The sequence below is a fragment of the Panthera leo genome, chromosome E3 (genome assembly GCF_018350215.1).
Source record: "Panthera leo isolate Ple1 chromosome E3, P.leo_Ple1_pat1.1, whole genome shotgun sequence".
Lineage (NCBI taxonomy): Eukaryota > Metazoa > Chordata > Mammalia > Carnivora > Felidae > Panthera > Panthera leo.
In genome coordinates, this window is record NC_056694.1 from 23,436,454 (window position 1) to 23,447,623 (window position 11,170).

Below are 11,170 nucleotides of genomic sequence, written 5' to 3' on the forward strand. Positions count from 1 at the left end.
CACCTGGAGGCAGAGGGAAGGGAACCCACAACAAATCCCTAAAGAAATCTGGACATTTAGCTACCATAACACAACAGGTTGACAAAAACCCCACCGGACTGGTTAAGTAAATGCCTTTTTTTTTTTTTTTTTAATGCTTATTTATCTTGAGAAAGAGAGCAAGAGAGCAGGGAAGGGTCAAACAGAGAGGAAGAGAGAGAATCCCAAGCATGCTCTGTGCTGTCAGCGCACAGCCAGACAAAGGGCTCAGTCCCACGAACTGTGAGCTGAAACCAAGAGTCAGCCGCTTAACCCACTGAGCCACCCAGGTGCCCCAATGCTGTTTTTTTAATGTTACTGCTATTTTATATTGCGATTTATTATTTTACAAAATGCCTAATTTTTAAATGGCTACATGAATTAATGGCTATTAATAAACACCGATGGTTTAAAAAGACTAAATCTTTTTAAGGGAGGATTTGGGGGGTGGTGGAGGATAAATCACGAAAGGGGTACCCAGAATTTAAAAGGCTGAGAAACACCGGACAAAGACATAGCTATAGCTATAGCTGGAAAGAAGCACTCATGAAGCACTCATGTCTGTTACACATCTTCCTAGAACCAAGCTCTGCCTGGCACAGGGGACACAGGAACCAATAAGGCATAGATCCTAACGTCTCCAACAGGCTAGTTAGACAAATGATTAACTGGCGGAATAACGCTGGGCTGGATATAAACAAGCCTCCCCACAACCATGCCCTTTCTTTCCTGCACAGGGGCTGCCGGCACAGCACTTTTCCACATGAAAGTCGCGATCCCATGGCACTCTGTCTGCTTGCCAGCGTGCTTCTGCCACAAGACGCTAAGCTCTATGGGGGCAGGAACTGGGTTGTGTTCAGTTTTGTACCCACTGGGGCTCAGTACAGTATCTGAACACAGCAGGTGCTCAATGAGTGCTTGTGGAATGGATAAATTAATGAATACATAAGTGAATAAAGTGTTAGAAGGTAAGACCAGGAAATGAGAGCAGACTGACAACTCCCGTAGGCAAGCCTGGCTGTGGTCTATAAACACCGAGCCCAGGACTATTACCCTACGCTGGCTCTCACAAAATCTAAGCGGCGTGTTGCATTGAGGACCGAGCCCCATAAAGAGTGGATCACTTGCTGGTTAAGTAAATGGGAAGGGCACTTACCTCCGTTCCTCCTGACTTGAAGGAAGACAGGCCTCCTGCACAAGGCTGGTTTCTGCATCTCTTTCTAGATCTTACCCCTTTCATTAATTTTCTGCCCTCTGTTTTCTCTACCTTTAGCGCGAGCCTCTTCTCCAAGTTTTCCTCCTCAGTGCCAAAACAATAGCTCAAATCTCCTCAAAGTTGAAATAATGCAAGTGAGACTCCTCTATAGCAACTGCCCCTTCCCACCTCCCAAAGCCAAGCATCTCATCTACACTAAGAAGCTGCGCTTCCATCCAGGCCTGTAGGGGGCGCCATTCACGTTGTGCTAGGCAAGGACCACGTGTCTGGGAGCACAGCTCTACAGAACAGTGTGAAAGAAGCCCCAGGAGTTGAGGTCCACTCACTCCTCAATCCGCTGCTCTCTGGTTCCCAGCGTGGCACCGAGACTGTTCTGAGTATGGTCAGAAATGACACTATATTGCCAAGCCAGATGGGCAATCTGAGTTATGATCTTACTTGCCTTCTCTGCAGACGGTTAGCACAGTTGTCTCTTCCCTCGTTCTCCACCCTTGGCTTCCACGGTTCCACTCCCTTTGGTTTTCCTTCTCTCTTTCTCTGCCTGCTCCTCTGTCCCCTCTACCTGTCCCTCCACCTGTCCCTTGCTGCTTGGTTCTGTTTATCTTCTCCTTCCTTCCACTCTTTTCTCGGTGATCCCATTCAGGCCTTGGCCTTTCACTCCCTCTTCATCACCAAGAACTCACAGCCCTGCGTCTGCTGAGCTCCAGCCCACCTGCTTCATCTGCCAGCTCTTGTCCTCATCTCCCAAATCCAAACTGTCAGCCAACTCCTATTGATCTGACTTCTTAACTACTTTCTGAATCTACTTTCTTAGTATCCCTACTGTGACTGCCTGAGTTCAGACCCTCTCCTGGACTCCTTGCCTGCACTGCATTCTGCCCTCCCCATACCTATCCCATCCAGCTGCCAGTGTAACTTTTCAGTAGAACGAGGTTCCTGCACCCTTCATCTCTTTAATACTTCCTCATCCTCACCCCCAGAGAGGACATCTTTCGTCTGCACTAAATCAAAATACCATATTTCATCCAATATAAAACACTCTGATGCTGGCACTTTTTTGATTTTACAAGAAAATGTCAAAGGAAACTCCTCATATGACGCGGCTAACATCACTTGTAAATGCACAGAGCAGGGAGAAGGGAGGGAGAAGGAAGAAAAGAAAGAAAGGAAGAAAGAAGGGAAGGAAGAGGGCAAGAGACAAGAATGTGTACTTCCAAGAGCCCATCTAAGGTAATTCTCTGTGGACAAATGGGACCCACAGTTGGGACACCATCCTCTGGATTCTGAATATACCCATGATTGGCTCCAAGAAAGACTGGTTCTTTCTGGTGATGGGCTGGGTCCTTCTAGATACAGTGGGTCATAAAGGCAGTTCTACAAACGTAAATTCAATCTCATTGTTAAACTCTTTAGAACACTTCAATGCCCCTATCTCACATGATCTATAGGAGAAAATCCAAAATGTGAAAGAGCATTATGAGGTCAGGACTTGGAGAATGTTGAAAATATCCCAAGACCCTGGCATACTTCCCCATTTCTCCCCTCCAGACAGCTTATAAATAGCAGCTACTATTGCAGTGGGTGCAAGGCGGTGAGTGAGATGCTGCCATGTTGATTGTGTCTGGCCGGGCCTGCCCAAGAGGCCAGCACCCCATCATTCCCCAATAAATCAGGAGGTCATTTTTCACTGAACTGAAACTCAATACTCCCATCGTTTTCTCCCCTAACCAGCCCCGAGATTGCTCTGTGCTCTTTATTACCTTTCAATGACTTAAGCCCCTGAACTGAATAACTTCATCAAGGTGTCAACCTAAACAGATTTTCCCCATAATGGCCCAACTCTCACAGGTTCTTAATGAAAAATATTGATTCCCAAGGATTAGTTGCAGATTTATGTGTTGGGATGCTGATCTCTCTGTCACCTAGCACCTTATCAGTGGATGAAAGGACCTAGTCCCCCTTCATGGTTTTAAAAAAGCAATCACTGGCTATGTCAAGGGGCAGCTTAGGTCCAGAAAAACAAATAAAATTCTGTGTCTGGATCCCATGGAATACTTAACAGATGGGGGGCAGGGGCACTGAGACACCTGTCTTTCCTCATTAGTATCTTCACTGGTTGGGCTCTTGGGAGACTGGGCACAGGGAAGCAACAAGCAGCCCTCCTGGTATGACTGATCCTGGGGACACAGTCTGGAGAAAAGCACACTGTGTACACCCTGTCTGGGGCTGGAGACACCAACTGGAAGGAATTCAGCAGCTGCTGTCTCAAAGTGGCATTCAATCAACACCAGCCTAAGGTTGCCTCTGCCAACTCGCTGTGTTAAATGTGGCTCTCGGGGGACGAAATTGAGACTCTGGCACCTGAAACCTCAACAAGCTGCACAGCAGGATTTCTCCTGTCACCCAGAGGTGGCTGGAATGGAACATGATTCATTCTCTACTTGGTAAATACCTAGTGAGGGTCTATTACGTGCAAAGCACTGTGCTAGGCACCAAGGACCCCATAGTCAGCAACAGCGGATAAGGGGTCCCACTCTCACGGAAAAGGCAGACCAAAAAGAAACGATCACAAATAAACACAGAACTGCAGCTGTGACAAGATGATGGGGATGTGGACAGAAGCCTCTAAGAAGTGAGAAGATCAAGAGAGATCTCTTTGAGAAAGTACTGGTCAAGGTAACACCAGAGGATGAGGAGTCCGTTGAAAAAGCAAGGAGGGTAGGGAACATTCAGGTATATTCAGGTAGAGGAAGTATCAAGTGCAAAAGCCCTGTTTTGCAGGGAGCCCAGCACCAGCTGTGTGGCCAGAGTGCAGAGAGTGGGGAGCATGGCCCGAGAGGGCTCTGGACAGGCCGGCAGGGGCCAGACTGTGGATTTGAGCCCCAATTCTAAGAACAATAGGAAGCCACTAAAGGGTTTTAAGCAGGAGGGTGAGCCAACCTGACCAGATCTACACTTAGCAAAGACCCTCTTTGGCTTCTCTGTGAAGAATGGATGGAAGCAGGAGAGAGACTCGGGGGGTTGGGGGGGGACAGTGGTGGTCTGGGTGGAAGATGAAGCCAGGATGCTGCCAGAGAGGGAGAGACATGGACAGAATCCAGGAATACCTTGGAGCAAAAACCAACAGGGACTGGTACTGAACTAATGTGAGGTGGGGGTAGGCTGAGGCAAAGGAGGGGAAAAGGATGACTCTCAGACTTCTTGTCTGAACTGCTCCTTCTCTGAAGTCATAGCCTCCTCACTTGGGGCCATCAAGGCTTCTCTAATCCTGGGAAGCTCCTACAGCAGGCCTCCCAAAGGTCTTCCGCAAAGGGACAGATAGAAAGCGTGTCAGGCTCTGAAAGTCTCTGTTACCCAGCTCTGCTGTTGTGAAGGAAAAGCAGCCACAGACGACAGGTAAACAAATGGGTGTGGCTGTGTTCCAGTTAAAACTTTATTTACAAAACAAGTGGCCAACAGGATTGGCCCTTCTGACTAGAACCTGGAGGAATGTGAAAACTGGCCTCAACTCCTAAGTTCCCCAGTCCCAATGAGCTAGAGGATTCCACTGAGCCTCCTGGGGTGGAGAAGGGCGGAGTCCAACACCTTCCAGAAAGGAAACCCAGGACAAGTCCTTCCTATACATCTTCACCTGTACTTGTAACAGAATCTTACAGAAACACCAGAAGGGCACCCAAGAAACTAATAAGTGCTTATCTGTAGGCCTGGGAGAGGGAGGAGACTTTCAGGTGTACACCTTTTGTATCATCTTGATTTTTCAACCAGCGGAAGATACCACTCAAGCATTATCTATTCAAAAAACTAGTAAATTTCTTCATAAAACACACTGTTTCTATATGGGCAGAAATGTCTCCAGTTGTCCACCATTAGATTTTAACTACTGAAAAAGACCTACATTTATCCCTAGAGTCACAAGCTAAAATTAGGCAGGGGGCAGGTTTTCAAGCAGTACTGCACTTGAACTGCTGAGTTGGCTGTGAAAAATTAGCAAGAGCACCCTTTTCTGGTTTGGTTCTCAGGTCTGCTCTCTCAGTTAGGAGAAGTCTACTTGCATCCTCTCTTACGTTTTTAACAACTCTCCATCTTCAGGTAACAGCACCCACTTTTACTTGAGGAACCCCCTCCCGCATCGGCGACCGTTTGGTGGCACGGTCAGTCAAGAGGGTCTGCCCGCCCAGATGCTGGTCATGTGACCCAGGCTAGGCCAATCAGATTCCCTCTCCCCGGAACGAGCCCAAAGGGGATCCTGCAGAGAAGAAAAAATTGTAAAAGTGCCTTGAAGAGTTTTGTCAGTTCCTGTTGCCTAGATCTTTGGAGCAGCTCTTTCTAAAGGTATGAGTATTGACCTTTGTCTCAATTTTAATTGTTTTGTTTTGTTTTGTTTTTCATTTGCCTAAATTGGCCAGTATCCATTTTTGTGAATTCATACTGATGAAGTGATCCTGCTTAAACGATTTCCACTGTCTCCCTGTGGCTTACAACCCAAAGAGCAGACAGGAGGTAACTAACTCCGGCTCAGGACACCACCAGCCACCAAGCACCCTGTGCTTCAGCCCACCAGAATTTCTGCTCTTTCTCCAAATCTATCCCCAACTTGTCACCTAAAAAATTCCCTGATGCTGGTCATCTGAGGCAGCAGATTGGGCAGATCAGAGTGCCCGTCCCGGTGCCAGTCTAGTGGCCAGTGAATGCTTTTTGAAAAGCCCTGTGCTCCAAAAAGGAGTTTGGTCAGGCTCTTTTCCTTGAGAAACAGCAGAATCCACCACAAGTCTAGGACCCCCTGAGCCCATCTCAGAGATCTGAGATGATAGGGTTGTGGTTATGACAGCTCTGAATTCAAGTGTTTCTGCCATCTGACTGTGGGCAAGGTGCTTACTCCTTCTGGGTCTCAGGTTTCTGGTCTGTAAAAGGAGGAGATGAATTCTGCCCTCATCCTAGAAAGGGCTTATTTATATATTTAACAAACACCCAGCTTTACATATATTAATTCAGGTGATACTTATAACAACACCATAAGGCAGAGACTATTATTATCTTCATTTTGCAGATGACACTGAGGCACAGAGAGGTTAACTTAATTGTCCAAGGTTACAAAGCTGGTATGGGGATGAAATGAAAGACTGCATGGAAGTTACTTAGCACAGGGCTCAGGAGATAATACATATTTCACGAAATGCTAGTTATGTGGGCTGAATTGTGTCATCCCCCACCCCGCCCAAGTTCACATGTTGAAGCCTAAACCCTCAGTGTGACTGTATTTGGAGATAAGGCCTTTAAAGGGGTAACTAAGATTAAATGAAGTCACAAGGGTGGGGCCTTAATCCAGTATGACTGGTGTTCTTCGAAGAAGAAAAGGAGACACCAGCTCACACAGAGATAAAGGCCGTGTGAGGACACAGCAACAAGACAACCATCTCTAAGTCAAGGAGAGAGACCTCAGGAGAAACCAAACCTGCCAATACTTGATCTTGGGCTTCCAGACCCCAGAAGTGTGAGAGGTAAATTTCTGTTGTGTGGCCACCCAGCCTGTGGTGGTTTGTGACACGGCCCTGGTGCACTAATACACGGCTGAAGAAGACCCCATCTTGTGCTCGAAATCTCAACTGGTTTTTAAATGCTCGTCTGACAAGTGTTACACCAGGACACATTCTCCTTCAGGGACTCCATGCCTCATTCAGGATAAAGTCAGACATCCTTGGCAAGATCTACAGGGCCCTCCAAAATACCTCTCCAAGTTCATCTTCTGTCACCCATCCAGTTCCACCTTCAATTCAACCATAACAAATTTCACACTTCTCAAAACATGCCAGGGCTTTCTACGGACCATTTCCACCTCTCATCTACTCCTCCTCCTCATGCTTCCTAGATGCATCCTGCAAGACCCAGCCTTAGTATTTCTTCTGTAGCTTTCATGGAACTTCCCAGGCAGAGTTGGATACTTCCTTCTCTGTGCCACTACCATACCTGGCACATAGAGCTGTTGTATTATCTGCTATCACCTGACCTCATGTCTCTCCACCACCACCACCATCATCACCACCACCTCTAACATCTATTGATGTGCTATGCACTAGGTACTGTGCTTAGTGGTTGACATGCATGATCTTCCTTTATTCCTCACAATAACTGTGAATTGGGCTTGTTGGCATACTTTAGTTGCAAGAAACAAAGTGACTGTAGGTGATTTAAGCCACTGGGAAATTACTGTATGGAAATGGGAGACCGTGTCGTCTATAGTAGCCTCTAGACTATACTATAGCCAAGCCTGGGAGCAGACAAGAACCAAGGCACTTCCAGAAGCAAAAAAAAAAAAAGAAGAAGAAGCACCAGGCGCCTGGCTGGCTCAGTCAGAAGAGTATGCAACACTTGATCTGGGAGTGGATCTCAAGCCCCATACTGGGTGTAGAGATTACTAAAAATGAGTGAATGAATGAATGAATGAATGAATAAAGAAGGAGAGAAAGAAAGAAAGAAAGAAAGAAAGAAAGAAAGAAAGAAAGAAGCACAACAAAGATAGAATAGTCCGATATTTAAAAGCATGGATTCTGGGGCACCTGGGTGGCTCAGTTGGTTAAGCATCCAATCTCACAGTTCATGAGTTCGAGCCCCACGTGGGCTCTGTGCTGACAGCTCAAAGCCTGGAGCCTGCTTCAGATTCTGTGTCTTCATCTCTCTCTCTCTGTCTCTCTCAAAAATAAACATTTTTTAAAAAATTAAATAAAAGCATGGGTTCTAGAACCAGGCTCCCTGGGTTCAAATCCTGTTCTTGATACTTACTAGCTTTAAGATGCACAAATTACTTGGGCTATGCATGCCTTGGCTTTCCCATCTGTGAAATGGGGATAATAAGAGCATGCCTGATGGTTTTACTATATTAAATAAGTGTATATAATAAAAGTATTTACTATTTGCTGAGCACTTAGTAAGTGGTCTGTGGGTGTTAGCTGTTGTAATTGAGACTAGAATGAGTTTGATTAGGAAACCACCTTTGTCATTAAATCAAATTTCTTCCATTATCTGTCCCCTGATCTGCCCAGGATTCAAATCCTAGGTAGAAAGCATCAGAATACACCAGCTTCGTTCCTGTGCCCACTCCACATCTAGGAGAGGATGGGGTCTCCAATTACTATCCCATGAACCTGCATCAGGGGGGAGAAAAGTGATTCTTCAAAAGTAAAGTAAGAGAATCTACAATTTAACTCACACATAAATAGTCAAATGATTTTCAACAGGAGGCCAAGGCAGTTCAATGAGAAAAGGGTAATCTCCCAACAAATGGTGTGAAAACAACTGGCTATCCTTATGTTAAAAAATGAATTTAGACCCTTAACTCACACCACGTGCAAAAAAATTAACTGGAAGCGGATCATAATCCAAATGTAAGAACTAAAACTTCTAGAAGAAAACATAACAGAAAACTTTTGTGACCTTGGTCTAAGCAAACATTTCTTAGTATTGACATTAAAAGAACAATCCATAAAAGAAAAGGTTAACAAATTGGACTTCATCAAAATTTCAAACTTCCGGGGTTTTTTTTTTTAATGTTTTAGAGAGAGAGAGGGTGTGCGAGTGGGGGAGGGAAGGCAGAGACAAAGAGAGAGAGAATCCCAAGCAGACTCTATGCTCAGCATGGAACCTGATACGGGGCTCAATCCCACAATCCTGGGACCATGACCTGAGTCAAAATCAAGAGTCAGACACTCAAGCGACTGAGCCAACCAGGCACCCCTAAAACTTCTGCTCTTTATAAGATAGCGCTAAGTTGGGGTGCCTGGTGGCTCAATCAGTTGAGCCTCTGACTCTTGATTCCAGCTCAGGCCATGATCTCACAGTTTGTTAGATGGAGCCTGGCATCAGGCTCTGCACTCACAGCGTGGAGACTGCGTGGGGTCCTCTTGCTCGCTCGCTCTCTGCTCCCACCCCACTTGCTCTGTCTCTCTGAAGATAAATAAATAAACTTAATATATATCTATATATATATATATATATATATATAGCACGAAGTAAAATGAAAAAGACAAGCCACAGACTGAAAGAAAACATTTGCCAAACACATACCTGATAAAGGACCTGTATCCAAAATAACGAATGGTTACAACTGCATAATATGCAGACAAACAACCCAATTTTTTTAATGGGCAAAAGATGTGAATGAACACTTCTCCAAAGAAGATATATGAATGGGTATTAAGTGTATGACAAGGTGCACACACCGTTGGCCGTCACAGAAATGCAAATGGAGACCTCAGTGAGATGCCACAACATATTTAGAGGGGCTAAATAAAAACGATGGACAAATCAAACGTTTGTGAGGATGGAGAGTAAATGCATATTGATGGTAACTCATACTGATGGTGAGAATATAAAATGGTATGGCCATTTTGGAAAATGATTTGGCGGTTTCTTAAAAAATTACTTTAGCATACAACCCAGCAATTTCTCTCCTAGATACCTAGTTAAGAGAAATAAAAGTATGTGTCCACACAAAGACGTCTATGCAAGTGTAACAGCCCAAAACTGGACAACCCGAGTATCCGTCAACTGGTAAGTGCGTAAAATAGGCATTAAAAGGGAACAAACTGGATGCGTGCAACAACAGGGACAGATCTCAGGAACACTGTGCTAAGTGAAAGAAGCTGGCCATAGAAGACTACGTGTTATGTGATTCGGGTGACAGGAGATTTCAAGAAAAGACTGTAGAGATGGAAACACATTGGTGGTCACCTACAGCTGAAGGTGGGGGAAGGCATCAACCACAAATGGGAATGAGGAAACTCTGGGGAGTGATGGAAGTATTCTAGAACTGGATTGAGGAGGTAATTGCACGATTATATAAATTAAAACTAAAAACTCATCGAACTGTACATTTAAAATGGGTGGATTTCAATGCATATAAATTGTGCCTCAGTAAAGCTTTTAAAAATAAGCAATAAACTATGAAAGAAAAGAAAGAAGGAACAGAAAACCAATGCCGTTAGCTGGGTTTAGAGAGAAAAACACAAACACGTATTATCCCATTTTATGCATTAGGACAGTGAGAAATAATGATGTGCCTGATGTCGCACAGCTAGTAAGTGACAAAACCCAGATGCGAACCTCAACTCTTTGACCCCAAACCCATGCTGCTGACCCCTCCACTAAGCGAACTTTCTTCCCTGTTGTGCGAACTGCCTCCAGCCCACGCCGCTGTGTACGGGGCTAGCATGAGGGACTCTGCTCACATCGCTACGTGACCAGAATGCTCATCTGGATGACATGTAAGCAAGAGATACTCGGAGGCCTGCTGTCCTCAGACGGTTCAGTTAAGTTGTGGTTGTTACTCTTCTTTGAGCTCGGTGTGCTCAGCTTCATTTGGTGCTTTTTGTATATTGCTCATCTGGCAGAGAATTACTACTCTACTCTACAAGTTCCCACAGATGGCTTTATTTGCCATTGCTATTAAATTGGTTTTGAACAAGACATAATTCTTCAAGTGCCTAGTGAGCTCTCTGGGTTTGCTCAGGCAAGATTCCATAAAAATGTAAATAATCGGAACACTTCTGGGATTATTTATCACAACTGACTTGCGGCTGTAAATTTATGTATTAATTTCAGCTATAAGTTTCAGTGGGGAAAATATGAACAGTTGAAAATAGACTCTACCACCTAACATCTTCTCTATGTCCCCATTTCCCTTTGGCTTCCAGAGAACATACTATAGAATGGCCAACAGATCTGGGTGTGAAAGATACTGGACAAGATCAGAAAGAAATGAGGTGGCAAGCAGGAAAAAAAATCACTCCTCAACAAGCCATAGGCTGGTCTCTTACCACTCCCCCTACTCTTGGAACTCCAGACACACCAGCCTTCTTTCAGTTCCTCCTGGTGATTCCTGCCTCAGGACGCTTGCACATGCTCCCTTGGCTTACAACGTTCTTTCCTCCCTTTTTAGCCAGG

At 45.1% G+C, this 11,170-nt stretch overlaps 1 long non-coding RNA gene across 1 annotated transcript; it reads left to right on the forward strand.

The window, feature by feature from the left end:
* The first annotated feature begins 5,247 nt into the window (after positions 1 to 5,247).
* LOC122209655 lies at positions 5,248 to 10,953 on the forward strand. The gene is made up of 4 exons (XR_006197694.1): positions 5,248 to 5,566; positions 8,272 to 8,412; positions 9,683 to 9,778; positions 10,921 to 10,953. It is a non-coding gene; the product is annotated as an uncharacterized LOC122209655 (long non-coding RNA).
* The last annotated feature ends 217 nt before the right edge of the window (positions 10,954 to 11,170 follow it).